The sequence below is a fragment of the Trachemys scripta genome, chromosome 1 (assembly GCF_013100865.1).
Source record: "Trachemys scripta elegans isolate TJP31775 chromosome 1, CAS_Tse_1.0, whole genome shotgun sequence".
NCBI classification, from domain to species: Eukaryota; Metazoa; Chordata; order Testudines; family Emydidae; genus Trachemys; species Trachemys scripta.
The window spans coordinates 300,632,493-300,649,674 of NC_048298.1; positions in this window are offsets into that span (position 1 = coordinate 300,632,493).

Here is a 17,182-nt window from a genome sequence, read left to right on the forward strand (position 1 = left end):
GACTGAACTGGGGGAAGTGCTGGTCCCAGGCTAAAAGGATTTCTAGTCTGTGTATGGAAGCTTGGTGGATTGCTTGTATCATCAGCCAAGGTGAGAAATTGTTAATTCATATCCAATCTATCTAGTATCTTAGGCTGTTTGCGGTTTTGTTTATTTGCTAGGCAATCTGCTTTGATCTGTTTGCTATCACTTAGGCCTGGTCTACACTACGGGTTTAGGTCGACTTTAGCAGCGTTAAACCGAATTAAGCCTGGACACGTCCACACAACGAGGCCCTTTCTTTCGACTTAAAGGGCCCTTTAAACCGGTTTCTTTACACCACCTCCGACGAGGGGATTAGCGATAAAACCGGCCTTTGCGGGTCGGAATTGGGGTAGTGTGGACGGAATTCGATGTTATTGGCCTCCGGGAGCTATCCCACAGTGCTTCATTGTGACCGCTCTGGACAGCGCTCTCAACTCAGATGCACTGACCAGGTAGACAGGAAAAGACCCGCGAAGGTTTGAATTTCATTTCCTGTTTGCCCAGCGTGGAGAGCACAGGTGACCACGCAGAGCTCATCAGCACAGGTAACCGTCATGGAGTCCTCCCAGGATCGCAAAAGAGCTCCAGCATGGACCGAACGGGAGGTACGAGATCTGCTCGCCATATGGGGAGATGAAGCAGTGATAGCTGAACTCCGTAGCAGTAAAAGAAATGGAAAAGTATTAGAAAAGATCTCCAAGGCCATGAAGGACCGAGGCCATAACAGGGACACACAGCAGTGCCGCGTGAAAATTAAGGAGCTAAGGCAAGCCTACCACAAAGCCAGAGAAGCAAACGGAAGGTCCGGGGCAGAGCCGCAAACTTGCCGCTACTACGCGGAGCTGCATGCGATCCTAGGGGGTGCAGCCACCACTACCCCAACCGTGTGCTATGACTCTCTCACTGGAGAAACACACAGGGAAGACGGTTCGGGGAACGAGGAAGATGACGATGGAGGTACTGTAGGTAGCTCACAGCAGCAAGGAAGCGGAGAAACCGGTTTCCCCAACAGCCAGGATCTGTTTGTTACCCTGGACCTGGAACCAGTAACCTCCGAACTCACCCAAGACCCTCAGGGCACACAGGAGACCTCTGGTGAGTGTACCTTTGTAAATATTTGTAAACATTACACATGGTTTAAAAGCAAGCGTGTTTAATGATTAATTTGCCCTGGCAATCGCGGCCAGTACATCTACTGGAAAAGTCTGTTAACGTGTATGGGGATGGAGCGGAAATCCTCCAGGGACATCTCCAGAAAGCTCTCCTTTATGTACTCCCAAAGCCTTTGCAAAAGGTTTCTGGGGAGGGCTGCCTTATCCCGTCCGCCATGGTAGGACACTTTACCACGCCAGGCCAGTAGCACGTAGTCTGGAATCATTGCATAACAAAGCATGGCAGCGTATGGTCCCGGTGTTTGCTGGCATGCAGACAATATCCATTCCTTGTCTCTCTTTGTTATCCTCAGGAGAGTGATATCATTCACGGTCACCTGGTTGAAATGGGGTGATTTTATTAAGGGGACATTCAGAGGCGCCCGTTCCTGCTCTTCTGAACAGAAATGTTCCCCGCTGTTAACCATGCGGTGGAGGGGAGGGGTGAAGTGATCATCCCAGAGAATCGTGTGTGTGTGTGTGTGGGGGGGGTGGTTTACTTGTGTTTGTGCCGCATGTTAACCGGGAAACTGCAGCCCCCTCCTTTTACATTGAAACCCCATTTTAAATGGACAACCCAATTCATCCTTGAGATGGGAAATGCGCTGCTGTTTGCAACCTTTCCCGCATGTTAAGAAGGTTAAATAAGCCAAAACACTGTGGCCTACGATGGCTGCCTGCAAGCCGAAATATGCGACCTTGTAATGAAAGAGTGTACCCATTGTTCCCTAAAATGTGTCTTTTTTAACCACCTCTCCCTTCTCCTCCACCAGCTGCAAATGTTTCTCCTTCGCAGAGGCTCGTGAACATTAGAAAGAGAAAACGTAAGACGAGGGACGAGATGTTCACGGAGCTGCAGATGTCCTCCCACGCTGATAGAGCACAGCAGAATGCGTGGAGGCAGTCAATGTCGGAGATGAGAAAAGTCCAACATGAACGAGAGGAGAGGTGGCGGGCTGAAGACGATAGGTGGCGTCAGCTTGCAGACAGACGGCAAGAGGCAATGCTCCGTCTGCTGGAGCATCAAAGTGATATGCTCGAGCGTATGGTTGAGTTGCAGGAAAGGCAGCAGGAGCAGAGACCGCCGCTACAGCCCCTGTGTAACCAACAGCCCTCCTCCCCAAGTTCCATAGCCTCGTCACCCAGACGCCCAAGAACACGGTGGGGGGGCCTCCGTCCACCCAGTCACTCCACCCCAGATGATCGCCCAAGCATCAGAAGGCTGGGCTTCAATAAGAGTTAAAGTTTTAAAATGCAGTGTGTCCTTTTCCATCCCTCCTCCCCCACCCATCCCTGCTACCTTGGCAATTATCCCCCTACCTCTGTAAGGAACTAATAAAGAATGCATGAATGTGAAAAAACAATGACTTTATTGCCTCTGCAAGCGGGAGGGGAGGGGAGGGTGGGGTGGGGTGGTTGGTTTACAGGGAAGTAGAGTGAACCGGGTCGGGGGGGGGGTTGGAGGGTTCATCAAGGAGAAACAAACAGAAGTTTCACACAGTAGCCTGGCCAGTCACAAAACTCGTTTTCAAAGCTTCTCTGATGCGCACCGCGCCCTGCTGTGCTCCTCTAACCGCCCTGGTGTCTGGCTGCGCGTAATCAGCGGCCAGGCGAGTTGCCTCAACCTCCCACCCCGCCATAAATGTCTCCCCCTTACTCTCACAGATATTGTGGAGCGCACAGCAAGCAGCAATAACAATGGGGATATTCTTTTCGCTGAGGTCTGAGCGAGTCAGTAAGCTGCGCCAGCGCGCTTTTAAATGTCCAAATGCACATTCCACCACCATTCGGCACTTGCTCAGCCTGTAGTTGAACAGGTCCTGACTCCTGTCCAGGCTGCCTGTGTATGGCTTCATGAGCCATGGCATTAAGGGGTAGGCTGGGTCCCCAAGGATCACGATAGGCATTTCAACATCCCCAATGGTCACTTTCTGGTCCGGGAAGAAAGTCCCTTCCTCCAGCTTTCGAAACAGAGCAGAGTTCCTGAAGACGCGAGCATCATGTACCTTTCCCGGCCATCCCACGTTGATGTTGGTGAAACGTCCCTTGTGATCCACCAGGGCTTGCAGCAGCATTGAAAAGTACCCCTTGCGGTTTATGTAGTCGGTGGCTTGGTGCTCCGGTGACAAGATAGGGATATGGGTTCCGACTATGGCCCCGCCACAGTTTGGGAATCCCATTTCAGCAAAACCATCCACTATTGACTGCACGTTGCCCAGAGTCACTACCCTTGCTATCACCAGGTCTTTCATTGCCCTGGCAAATTGGATCACAGCAGCCCCCACAGTAGATTTGCCCACTCCAAATTGATTCCCGACTGACCGGTAGCTGTCTGGCGTTGCAAGCTTCCACAGGGCTATTGCCACTCGCTTCTCAACTGTGAGGGCTGCTCTCATCTTGGTATCCTGGCGTTTCAGGGCAGGGGAAAGCAAGTCACAAAGTTCCATGAAAGTGCCCTTACGCATGCGAAAGTTTCGCAGCCACTGGGAATCGTCCCATACCTGCAGCACGATGCGATCCCACCAGTCTGTGCTTGTTTCCCGGGCCCAGAATCGGCGTTCCACGGTATCAACCTGCCCCAGTAACACCATGATTTCCACATTGCTGGGGCCTGTGCCTTGTGAGAGGTCTATGGCCATGTCAATTTCCTCATCACTCTCGTCGCCGCGCTGCAATCGCCTCCTCGCCTGGTCCGGGTTTCGCCTTGGCATGTTCTGGCTCTGCATATACTCCAGGACAATGCACGTGGTGTTCATAGTGCTCATAATTGCCGCGGTGATCTGAGCGGGCTCCATGATCCCAGTGCTAGCTATGGCGCCTGGTCAGAAAAAAGGCGCGAAAGTAGTATCTGATGGACCAGGAGAAGGAGGGCGGGAGGGCCGAGTGACGACATGGCGTACAGGTACAGGAACAGGGAGAAACACAAACAACTGTCACACAGAATGGTCCCCCCAAAGATTAAACTGGAAACCCTGGGCTTAGCAGGCCGTTGATTTCACGGAGGAAGGGGAAGCAAATGAACACAGAACAAATCTATTTTTTACATCTTAAGGTGGCAGCCGACGCTGCAGCATGAGTGACAGCCATACCAGTATGACGATGACGGATACCAATCATAATATGCCATCATCTGCCAAAAGGCAAGGGGCTGCTGCTGTGTAGCAATGCAGCCCCACGTCTGCCAGCCCCACGTCCGCCAGCACCCAGCATCGCCCTCGGCCTCTTCTGGGTGCTTAGCAGACAATATTGGGCAATTGGCAGAAAATAGTATATTATGACTGGTAACCGTCATCATCGAAACAGTAGCATGTCTGCCCAGGTGGCCATGATTGACAGCCATACCAGTACGACGACGACGGGTACCAGTCATAATATACCATCGCCTGCAAGGGGCTGGTGCAATGCAGCACTACGGCTGCCAGCCCCACGGCTATCACTCATGCTACACCGTCTACCGCCAAAAGGCAGTTAGCAGCTGCTGCTGTGTAGCAATGCAGTCCCACGTCTGCCGGCACCCAGAGGACATATGGTGACGGTGAGCTCAGCTGAGCTGAGCGGGCTCCATGCTTGCCGTGGTATGTTGTCTGCACAGGTAACCCAGGTAAAAAGGCGCGAATCTATTGTCTGCCGTTGCTGTGACGAGGGGGGAGGGGCCTGACGACATGTACCCAGAACCGCCCGCGACACTGTTTTGCATCATCCGGGCATTGGGATCTCAACCCAGAATTCCAAGGGGCGGCAGAGACTGCGGGAACTGTGGGATAGCTGTGGGATAGCTACCCATAGTGCAATGCTCCGGAAGTCGACGCTAGCCTCGTACTGTGGACGAGGTCTGCCGACTAGAGCACCTAGAGCATTTTATTGTGTGGACATACACAATCGGCTGTATACAACCGATTTCAATAAAACCGGCTTCTATAAATTCGAACTAATTTCGTAGTGTAGACATACCCTTACAATCACTTAAAATCTATCTTTCTGTAGTTGTTAAACTTGTTTTTTGCTTTATCTAAACCAGTGTGTCTTTTTGTGAAGTGCTTGGAGAAAAATCTCAGTTTGGTTAACATAGACTTGTTGCATATTCCTCCCCAAACTGAGGGTGGGGTGATCTGAGTAATAAACTCATACTGGTTGGGGTTTTGACCAGGGCAGGACAGTACAGCTCTGGGGTCTTAGGCTGGGAGTTATCTTGGCTGTAGCCTCTCTGTTGTTGGTTCATGCAATGGCTGGTCGGCGCCTGCATGTAACAGCAGCTGGGTGTGTCCCTTCCTGTGTGAATGTTGATGTGAGTGTAGGACTGGGGGTGATCTACAGCTTGTCACAGAGCACAGTGTGAGAGGGAGCCCAGGCTGGTGAGTCAGAGGGCCGGTGGTACCCCAGTTCCAGGTGGCACCCCAGGGAGAACCCATCACACCCATCAACACAGCATTTGAGTGCCTCATTATAAAGATGCGGTTCTGGCAGGACCCAACTGAGAGTGCCAATTCAGGACCAATTGCTTAAACAGGGCAGTACAGCTCAAGGCTGGGTTTTTTCCACCTCTGAGGCAAACCCAACCAGCCAGACTAAGAGGACTTTGGTCTCACTCCACTGGCTAACCACAAGTCACACAAGCAATTCCCTTAGACACTCTAGTTTTCCAGTATCACCACCAGTGCCACTCATTATGGGGACAAATGGTTATGAAAACCAATACCCCAATAAAAGAAAAAAGGTTCTCCTGATCCCAAAGGACCAAGCCCCAGACCCAGGTCAATATACAAATTAGATCTTATCCACAAATCACGCTGTTGCCAATCCTTTAGAATCTAAAATCTAAAGGTTTATTCATAAAAGGAAAAAGATACAGATGAGAGCTAGAATTGGTTAAATGGAATCAATTACATACAGTAATGGCAAAGTTCTTGGTTCAGGCTTGTAGCAGTGATAGAAACTGCAGGTTCAAAATCAAGTCTCTGGAGTACATCCGCAGCTGGGATGGGTCATCAGAACTTTGTTCAGCGCTTCTGTTTGTAGCAAAGTCCCTCCAGAGGTAAGAAGCAGGATTGAAGACAAGATGGAGGAGAGGCCTTAGCCTTGTATAGTCTTTTCCAGGTGTAAGAACATCTCTTTGTCCTTACTGTGGAAAATTACAGCAAAATGGAGTCTGGAGTCACATGGGCCAGTCCCTGCATACTTTGCTGAGTTGCAAGGCGTATTTGCCTTCTCTCAATGGGTCAATTGTATAGCTGATGGGCCATCAAGCAGGCTAGGCAGAGCTAACACCAACTTGTCTGGGAAGTTTCCCAGAAGCATAGCATAAGTTTGAAATACAGACAGTATAGAGCCAATATTCATTACTTCAACTACAAAATTGATACACACATATAGATAGCATAATCATAACCAATAAACCATAACCTCGTCTTAGACACCTCATTTGACCCCCTTTATACAAGATTTGGTGCCACTACAGGACTTTGATTGCAACCATGTTCTATATGGTCCCAGATTATATCAATAACGTCACACTCACAAACATGAATGTATTTATCCTCATTCCTGTGAGGAAGGAAAGTTTTATAATCCCCTTTTTACAGGAACTAACACACAGAAAAATTGATGCCAGGAGTTTCAAAGCTTGCCTGGGTGCTTATTGTGTTTGGGCATTCAGGGGTTTTCAAAACAACTTGTTAGCTGTGCCTATGTGCTTGAGCTCTCTGGGAGACGAGCGCTCACAGAGGGTAGGGCAGAGGCATGGTGAAGATGCTGGCTGCAACTTGACTGAGATTTTAAAATGCACTCAGAGGCTCCCACATGTTCAGCTTGGTGCTGCTGTTCTAGTTGTGCCAGGGCAAGAATGGATCAAATTATGTCACTCAGGCACCAGATGCTGCTTTGCATACTACATAGCCAGGAAAACCACCTCCACACTCATTAAAAAACCCCAAACACTGAGGCAAGCATGAGCTTGAAAGACAGACAAAGAGCAAGTGAGAGTCCAACGTTCAGAAATAGAGAGCAGTTTTCCAGAAGCTTGTGGGCTAGGGCCAAGCCAGGGAGGAATGGCAGGATATTAGATTAGCCAGGGACAAGACAGAGGAGGACGTCTGGGGGAAGATGTTTCTTAAGTCTGGCATTTTAGGTGGTGGGAGAAGGAGATTGCGTCAGCCATTGCATGCCGCGTGACACCCAACAGTGTTAAGGTAGTACACATGGAGGGAGAGAAAGACTTGCCATGGCTCAGGGATGGATGTTATGCAAATACCCGCACTCAGAGCTGTTCTCCACCTCTCCTAGTGGATGTGGAGCACTGTGCTTTCCAGCTGTAGGAGAATCAGGTGTGGCGTTGGGGTAGAGGCAGGTATCAACGGATCAGAGGTGAGCATATTTATTTCTGGGTGAGGTATGTGTATGCAAACATTAAGGGTTCATATTAGGTTTCAGATTCAGCACAGGATAGTGATGATGGTAGGGAATTAGGGCTTGGAAAGGAGAGTGGCCAAACCTTCACCAGCCTAAGTACCTGTGTCTAATGAGCCATGGGAGTGATGAATGATGGGGAACCTGGGTGTGCTGCAATGTCTGATCTATTAACTGTCTGCCAGTGTACATAAAGAATGCTACAGATTCTGCAAGCCTCCCTAGGAACTCTGTCATTGATGGCTGTACATTGCGCGTTTTTCAGAGTAACATTGGTCCCATATATTTCAGCCAGCGGTGAAGAGATTAATGTAATGTGTGACTCCAAGAGCTGGTGATTTATTTATCCAGTGTGCATGCTCTTCCCTCATAGTGAGCCTCTCCCTCAGTGAATCCACCAAGAGGTGCTTCACCCTGTATGTGCCCTGGGCCATCAGAAGCTGGAGAGTGTGAAGCGGCATTAGGTCCTGGGTAGGTATGAAGAGGAAGTCTGGCCTCCAATACATTCTCATTCCTAGAGGGCAAAACGGAATGCCCTGCCTGGTTTACAGGGAGGGAGGATCAAGCCCCAGGATGTGGTTTGGGATGGTAACTTGTTGGAGAAAGCTGCTGTATCTAATGGCTCCAAAACCAACATAATAGTATTCTCCTCTCCAGATACCTGAGTTCTACATGCAGAAGATGAGCCACAAGTGATTGCTTCTTCAGTAGTAAGTTCCCCTCTGAGAACCTAGATGTACTTGTGAAAGCAGGATCTGGAAGCGAGGAGGAGGACACTCATCACTTTCTATGGGCAACTCAGCCACAAGCAGTGATGATGACATCGCCAGGATATTGGCCTCACAGCTACAGCACCCTGCTGGGTGAGGATTGTGAAAGTAGGTAATGCGCTTGTTTTGTGGGGTCTGTTGCAGCATTTCACAGGGGCAGCGGGAGTGTACACACTGGAGGATGGTGGCCCAGTCAAGGGGTCATAACTATAAAGGGAAGGGTAACAGCCCTCCTGTGTACAATACTATAAAATCCCTCCTGTCCAGAGACTCCAAAATCCTTTTACCTGTAAAGGGTTAAGAAGCTCAGGTAACCTGGCTGACACCTGACCCAAAGGACCAATAAGGGGACAAGATACTTTCAAATCTTGGTGGGGGGAAGGCTTTTGTTTGTGCTCTTTGTTTTGGTGGTTGTTCGCTCTTGGGACTAAGAGGGACCAGACATCAATCCAGGCTCTCCAAATCTTTCTGAACAAGTCTCTCATATTTCAAACTTGTAAGTAAACAGCCAGGCAAGGCGTGTTAGTTTTATCTTTGTTTTCTCAACTTGTAAATGTACCTTTTACTAGGGTCTTTACTTCTGTTTGCTGTACTTTGAACCTAAGGCTAGAGGGGGGACCTCTGGGCTCTTTAAATTTGATTACCCTGTAAAGTTATTTCCCATCCTGATTTTACAGAGATGATTTTTATCTTTTTCTTTAATTAAAAGCCTTCTTTTTAAGAACCTGATTGATTTTTCCTTGTTTTTAGATCCAAGGGGTTTGGATCTGTATTCACCAGGGAATTGGTGAAGAGTCTCTCAAGGCTACCCAGGGAAGGGAGTGGTGGCAGCAGACCAGATCTAAGCTGATAGTTAAGCTTAGAAGTTTTCATGCAGGCCCCCACATCTGTACCCTAAAGTTCAGAGCGGGGAAGTAACCTTGACAGGGTCTCTTAAGCTGAGATTGCTGGTATGTGGGTCTGTCAGCACAGTGTTCAGGCACTGAATAAAAGGAGGGAGAGAGAGGATAATCACTATTTCTCTGCTTGTGTTTCCAGATCTCCAGTTCTCATGATGGTACACATGGGGGTGCCCTGAAGGGCTGTTTTATCCTGGGCAGTGAGGACAGGGGTGTCCGTGGGCTGGCTTGCTGATCCATTCAAAGGAAGGAAATGAGATCTTTTGGCTCCCGTAGAATCTTAACTTAAATATTTTAAATAATGGTGTGAATGATATTTTCTCACATGTGGTTCTTGTCTGCTTGGGAAAAAGAGCTTATGGAACGTAATCCTGCACCACTGGAGATTTTCAACTGACTGCAGTGGAAGCAGGATCAAGCCCATGCTGAGCAAAATGGACAAATCACAATGCATAATTTTAGGTAGAAATTCTGACCTCATTGAAGTCAATGGGAGTTTTGCCATTGATTTCTGTGGGGCCAGGAATTCATCCTTACTATTGAATATGTGATTGGTATTTGTCTGTTCTAGCCTGGGTGAAATTTTCATGCTTATTTTATTTCCATTTTTTTAAATTATTGTTTTGCTTAATTTGCTTTATCTGAAAACCTCACTAAAAATTATCAACATTCCCTAAAATAACCAAAACTGTCCTTCAGTGTAATATGTGACAAGTCTCCTAGATGGGTTCTGTGCTCCACTTTTTTCAACTGCAAAATGCCAGTGATACAACATAGGTATTATATAGAAAATAGAGCTTGTCCTAACGCATTTCAAACTATCTCTCAGCACTCCTAGTTGTGGGGCTTTTTGGCCTGGGAACTCCCATCACTTCTTAGCTGCGAACAAGCAATTCAGCTTTGCCCAGAACTGTAATTTTTCAAGAGCAAAAAGTACAAAATATTTTTTCATTGGTAGTCATTTTTATAAAGCATGAAACGTGAACTACACCAATATTTCCCAGTAAAGTCATCACTTTATTTCTCCCCAAATAAACACAGGCATCCATCTACCGCAGCCCAATAAATCTTAATTGGAGAACAAAGTCATGTTGTAAGATGATGAATGAGAAAACTTGTCTAAATACTTCAGAACGGATCTGATTAGGAAAGGATGGTAAAAGAACAACTTTGTTAATAATCTTGCCAGCCCAAAAGAGTATCAGGATTTTAGCTAAAAGAACAGGAGTACTTGTGACACCTTAGAGACTAACAAATTTTAGCTGGAGTTGTCCTAAGAAAAGATTAGAGCATGAGAAAAGGATGGGACTGTAGATGGTGATTGCAGAAAAAATAAAATAAAAACCACAATTCTAAAGTAGTACAAAAAGGCTCATATTACAATATCCCCTCAAACTGCCTTGGCCGAGGACATTCTAGGAATCTCTTTATCCTGAAGATAAAATTATTTAAATGCATAGGGCATGATTCTTCTTTTACTTCTACTGCTGTAAATCTGGAGTAATTCCAAGAACTTCAGTGGAGGCACTGCCAGGAGAACAGAATTTGGCCTGCAAGGGTTTAAATCCCTTGTCAGAATTAAAGGTGCCCTTTAGCCCAATTCTAGTTACATCAGCTTTTACATACCTTTTATTTCTGGATTCTTGAACTGTTACTGAATTCTTGCTTTCACTGAGTCAGGAGCAAAGCAAAAGAAATGGAATAAACCAGAAACGGTGAAACATGAGAATACTGGTTGCAGCCAAAGCAGGAAAGATCTTTTTACTGAAATGGAAATTCCCCATCTCTGAATTATTTTCTAATAACCTTATTTGCCAGAGGTAATTTCTACAAGGATTGCTAGCTTGGAGAGAGGTAAAATAGAAACACCTAACTCAAGAGGACTGGAAAAGGACAAACGTAGTATCTATCTTTAAAAAGGGGAACAAAGAAGACCCGGGGAATTATATAGACTTGTCATCCTAACTTCGATACCTGAAAAGATACTGGAACAAATTATTAAACTATCAGTTTAGGTAAGCACCTAGAGGATAATAGGGTTATAAGGAATAGCTGGCATGGATCTATCAAAAACAAATCATGCCAAACCAAATTTCCTTCTTTGTCAATGGATAGGAGGGAACCAAAAGATGTGACACATCTTGATTTTAGAAAGGCTTTTGAAACATGACAGTCTCATAAGCAAACTAGGGAAACGTGGTCTAGATCAGAGGTTCTCAAACAGTGGTCCGCGAGCACCATAGGTGGTGCACAGCTAGTTCCCTCTATGATGCGCACCTGGGTGGCCGCACATGAGAGAATGAAGGGCTACCCATCTAATTAGTGGAGCTGCGCAGGCGTGGCTTCACTAATTAGGTGCCTGGACCCTGGAGAAGATGCACATGTAAGGTGAGGTGGTGGCCTTGGGGGAAGAGGGTAGGTGGGAGGGGGAAGTGGGGTGAGAAGAGGCGGTGGGGGAATTTGGGACATGCAGGGCTGTGGTGGCCAGAGAAAGAGGAGACTTTCCCCAGCTCCAGGGCTGCAGCTGCCAGAGAGAGAGAGCCCTCTGTCCCAGCCCCAGCTCGGGGGCTGCCACGGCCAGGGAGAGAGGGCACATCCCTTGCATTAGAAAAGTAAGACTACGGATGTTAAAATGAGCTTTTATTTGTGGAACAAAAAAAGTTAATTATTAAGTTTTTTTTGTATAGCGCTTTTATCCAAACGGTACAAACATTTGGAAAGCTCATTAAGTGGTCTGCCGAGACCCTCAGCAATTTTCAAGTGGTCCACGGAAAAAAAAAGTTTGAGAACCACTGGTCTAGATGAAATTACTGCAAGGTGGATCCACAACTGGTTGAAAGATCGTACTCAAAGAGTAGTTATCAATGGTTTGCTATCAAACTGGGAGGGTCAGTCCTGGGTCCAATATCATTCAATATTTTCATTAATGACTTGGCTAATGGAGTGGACAATATGCTTATCAAATTTTCAGAAGACACCAAGCTGGGTGGGGTTGCAAGCATTTTAGAGCGGTGGCTCTCAACCTTTCCAAACTACTGTATCCTTTTCAGGAGTCTGATTTGTCTGCGTACCCCCAAGGTTCACCTGACTTAAAAACTACTTGCTTACAAAATCAGACATAAAAATACAAAAGTATCCCAGCATTACTGAAAAATGGCTTCCTTTCTCATTTTTACCGTATAATTATAAAATAAATCAATTGGAATATAAATATTGTACTTACATTTCAGTGTATAGTATGTAGAGTAGTACAAACAAGTCATTGTCTATGAAAATTTAGTTTGTACTGACTTTGCAAGTGCTTTTTATGTAGTCTGTTGTAAAACTAGCAATTATCTAGATGAGTTGATGTACCCCCTGGAAGACCTATGCGTATCCCCTGGTTGAGAACCACTGCTGTAGAGGACAGGATTAGAATTCAAAACAACCATGACAAATTGGAAAATTGGTCTAAAATCAACAAGATGAAATTCAAAAAAAAAAAAGATAAGTGCAAAATACTACACTTAAGAAGGAAAAAATCAACTGCATAATTTCAAAATGGGGAATACCTGGCTAGGCGGTAGTATCACTGAAAAGGATCTGAGGGTTATAGTGGATCACAAATTGAATATGAGTCAACAATATGTTGTAGTTATGAAAAAGGCTAATATCACTCTGTATTAACAGGGAGTGTTATATGCAAGATATGGGAGGTAATTGTCCCTCCCTTCTTGGCACTGGTGCGGCCTCACATGGTTTGGGTGCCGCACTTCAGGAAAGATGTGGACAAATTGGAAAGAATCCAGAGGAGAACAAAAATGATAAAAGGTTTAGCAAACCTGACCTATGAGGAAAGGTTAAAAATCTGGGCATGTTTAGCTTTGAGAAAAGAAGACTAAAGGGAGGACCTGTTAACAGTCTTCAAATATATTAAGGGCTGTTATAAAGAGGATGGGTGTTCGGGTGTTCTACATGTTCACTGACAGAAGGACAAGTAGTAATGGGCTTAATCCATAAAGAAGATTTACGTTAGATATTAAAAACTTTGTAACTATAAGGATAATTAAGCTCTGGAATACGCTTCCATGGAAGGTTCTGGAATCCCCATCATTGGAAGTTTTTAAGAACTGGTTAGACAAACACCTGTCAGGGATGGGCTAGGTTTACTGGGTCCTGCTTCAGCACAGGGGGTTGGACTTGATGACTTCTCAAGATCCCTTTCAGCCCTACATTTCTAGGATTCCATTTCCAAGAAACAAGGGGACAGGAGAAAGACAAATGAAATCAAAGACTTATTTGATGTATTGGGTACAAGCACTCAAATATTAAGGTGATGAGTGTGGTATAAAGGCTTAGATAGATGGACTTATCTTACCTCTAACTAAAACAAATCAGTGACTCCGCTTTTAATTAAAAAGGTAGAGATGAATTAAAGTGCTGCTAGGGTGCAATTCACCTTTCTCTCACAAAGCCTGAGTAACCGGGCTTTGTGCCGAGAACGCCAAAGGTGGGGTGGAGGGAATGGAATTCAAACCTTCAACCCATGGACAGCCTGTGGGGATGCAATGTAGCCTCTCCACAGCTACAACTCCAGCCCATGAATTGGAAGAGGGGTGCAGCCCCTGGGCTCTTTTCAGGTTGTGGTTCCTTACTAATGGATCTGATAAGTGCATACAACAGTGGATATTGATATAGCCTTTAATGGGGATGCAATGTATACTCCCTTGCTCTAGCCAAGATCTGTTGGCTTGTGTGCATGTTTGTGTGTGTTGTTCACAGAGGCTAGGGTACTATAGCTGCTGTTGCTACTAGAATCTCCCAAATTTAGTATGCTGGGAGTGCAAGGACTAAGGCGGGGCCTGGGCTCTGTGCAGTTGAGTGCTTTTTCACATCCCAACACTTGTGCCATCTCCTCTCTCTAGTATTTATGCACAGGGCTCGGCCTAATCTAGTCCTTTTCTCTGCAGGAAATGATTAATGTACATATGTAATAAAAATTCCCAAACCGGTTTATAATATTGTTCCTCGTTTGAGTGTTAGCAGATTTCAGGGCCTTACAAATCAGTCTCCTAGTGGAAGAGAAATCATTGTTATGGAGTCTGGGTATATTCTTAGTGCATTTTGTTTTATTTACACACTTGCAGCAGTCCTAGATCAAAGGTCATCACAAGTGGCACGCAGGCAAACCCTCTTTCAGAAATCTCAGCCCCAGCAGCAATGACTGGTTATCAGAAAGCAACTGTGTACCAAAAAATTCTCTCTAGTGAGAGAGATGAAGGCTCAGATCATATTCTCCTGGTGTTTGCCACAGCTTGTCCAAGAGCCTGCAATGCAAAACTAACAACACAACAGCATTTTTTCAAAGACTGAACAGTGCTCACCTATTCAGAAAAGAACTTGTAAAACTATGTGTATCATTGTCATCTGGTGACTCCCACCAGAACAATAATGATGCACATTAGAGCACACAATCTTCAGCCCCTTGCTGTTTATTTTAAATGTCAACCTGGCAGCCCTTCAACAAATGGAATTCCCCCTCTAGTCTGTAAGGGTTCTACACGCAGCATGGCTGCAGAACAAGAACAGTCATTGTTAACCACATCTCCAAACTGTCCTCTGGCTGAAGTTTACATATCAGAGTTAGCAATAATAGGGACTGGAAAAGAAAAATAGGGAGAAAAGGGAGAGCTTTCCAATCACAGCACAGTGAATAATCTCTATTATTTTAAGGATAAAGTTTCACAGCAGCATTACCAATCTTCTTTGGGCACAATTCTGCCATCTTTAATCATGGTGAGTTGCACCTTACTTTGCACATAGTCCCGTTACTTTCAATAGGTCTGCTTTGTATAGTTAAATACCACTCAACCTGAATCTGGGTGGCAGATCTGGCCCTTTAAGGTTAAAGAAAATGAAAATAAAAGAGAAACCATCTTTGTTTGTTCTCCACTGTGTTCATGTATTAAAATGACTAGAACCCAATATTGCTCCTTTCCAGAGCACCAATTCACCAACTTCTGAAAAAAATGTCATGCAATGAATGACTTTAAGAAGGAATGAGAGTTTCTTCATAATGCAGTGCGAAGGGGAAACCCTGAATCATGTTTTGTTGTCATTCTTTGTATTTGGAGTTCCTGGATGTCTAAAGAAATGAGAAGGTCACTATTATTGAAGTTTCTGCAACAAAAGAGAATTTCTCAGACCATTTCTTAGAAAGTCCATATTGAGGGCTATTTTCTCAAGCCATTGCCTACTTTATTGATGTGTCCAGCCCCACTGAGTTGTGTGTGAGGAAAGTGAATTGGTCCTTTGTAACAATGATCTATATGGAGCAAAATGGACGATAGCTTTACAAACATTGGAAGTGTTTTAAAAAATAGCCTAATGTAAATGATGACAAATCCACAGTGAACTACTTTGCCCACCCAATGTAAACATCTTAACATTTATTTATTTATTTTAGTGGGACTGCAGTTTAGAAAGCAATTTAAAAGGGAAGGTGCAAGTAGGCTTCAGAACATAGCACTTCACAGAGGGTCACTCAAGTACTTCTTCAAAGGCAGCTTTTGGGTACTGCTCCCTAGGGAGCTGCTTCACCCGAGATAGACAGACATGAGAAAAGAAGGTTAAGGATTTTGAGAGGAAGGATTGCTTTAAATTTGTATGATATCAAAAAGGAACATTTTGCATTATGGTGCCAGAATCTCATCAGAAGCTCTGTGTTCTTGTTTTACAGAACACAACTCTCATGGAATTATTAATATTTTCCTGGTATCTATTCTATATGCAGTTAATGGGGAATTCCAGATTACATCAGCATGAGCAACCCAAAGCACAGAGAAGATTTTAAAGCAAGCATTATATTTTTGCAGTTTGCTTTCTGTTTGACAAATTAATTTCTAAACAGAGATCCTCAGTTAGTGTAAATTGGCAACACAGTTCCATTGATTTCAGACAATTTGTTTGCTAAAGTGATTGGTGCTGAAATTGTTCACGATAGCAACATTTTAATTGTCATCATTAGGCTTCTGAATTAACATCACCTGGAAATGAGTGTGTATAATTCACATTTCAGAGCTACAGTTTCAGGCTGTCTGTCCCTACAGCAAGTGCACAGTACATAGGTTTATATTCCAAGGGTTTCTTAACAGCCATAAAGGTTAGAAATTTAATATTTTTCAGCAAATGAAAGCTTACATTCCACAGAAACAAATGGGAGCACCAGAGTACGACATACCACTGAGTAAAGGCTCATTCAACCACATACCAGCTCAGTCCAATCTGTAGTCAATTATCATAAAAAAGACAGGGTCAAATTCATAGATTCAAAGAGTTTAAGGCCCGAAAGGACCATTAGATCATCTAGTCAGACCTCCCGTATTTCATAGGCCATTACATTTCACCACTTAGTCCTGTACGGAGCCCAATAACTTGTGTGTTCACTAAAGCACAACTTCCAGAAAGGCATCAGTCTTGATGGAAGGCGTCAAGAGATGGAGAACCAATCACTTCCCTTGGTAGTTGGTCCCAAAGGTTAAAAGTATTGTGCCTAATTTCTAATGTGACTATCCAGCTTCAGCTTCCAGCCATTGGTTCTTGTTATGCCTTCCTCTGCTAGACTGAAGAGCCCTTTAATAATATCTGGTATTTTCTCCCTGTGAAGGTAGTTAGACACTAATCAAGTCAACTGTCAATCTTCTTTTTGGTAAACTAACCAGCTTGAGCTCTTTAAGTCTCTCACTGTAAGGCACATTCTCTAGTCCTCAAATCATTTCTGTGACTTTTTCCTGCACCTTCTTCAACTTTACAACATCCAATTAAAACTATGGATCCCAGAACGGAATAAAGTATTCCAGTATCCATCTCACCAATGCCCTACAGAGACAAAAATTACCTCAACTCCTACTCTCTACTCCCGTTTATACAGCCAAGGATTGCATTGGCCCCTTATGCC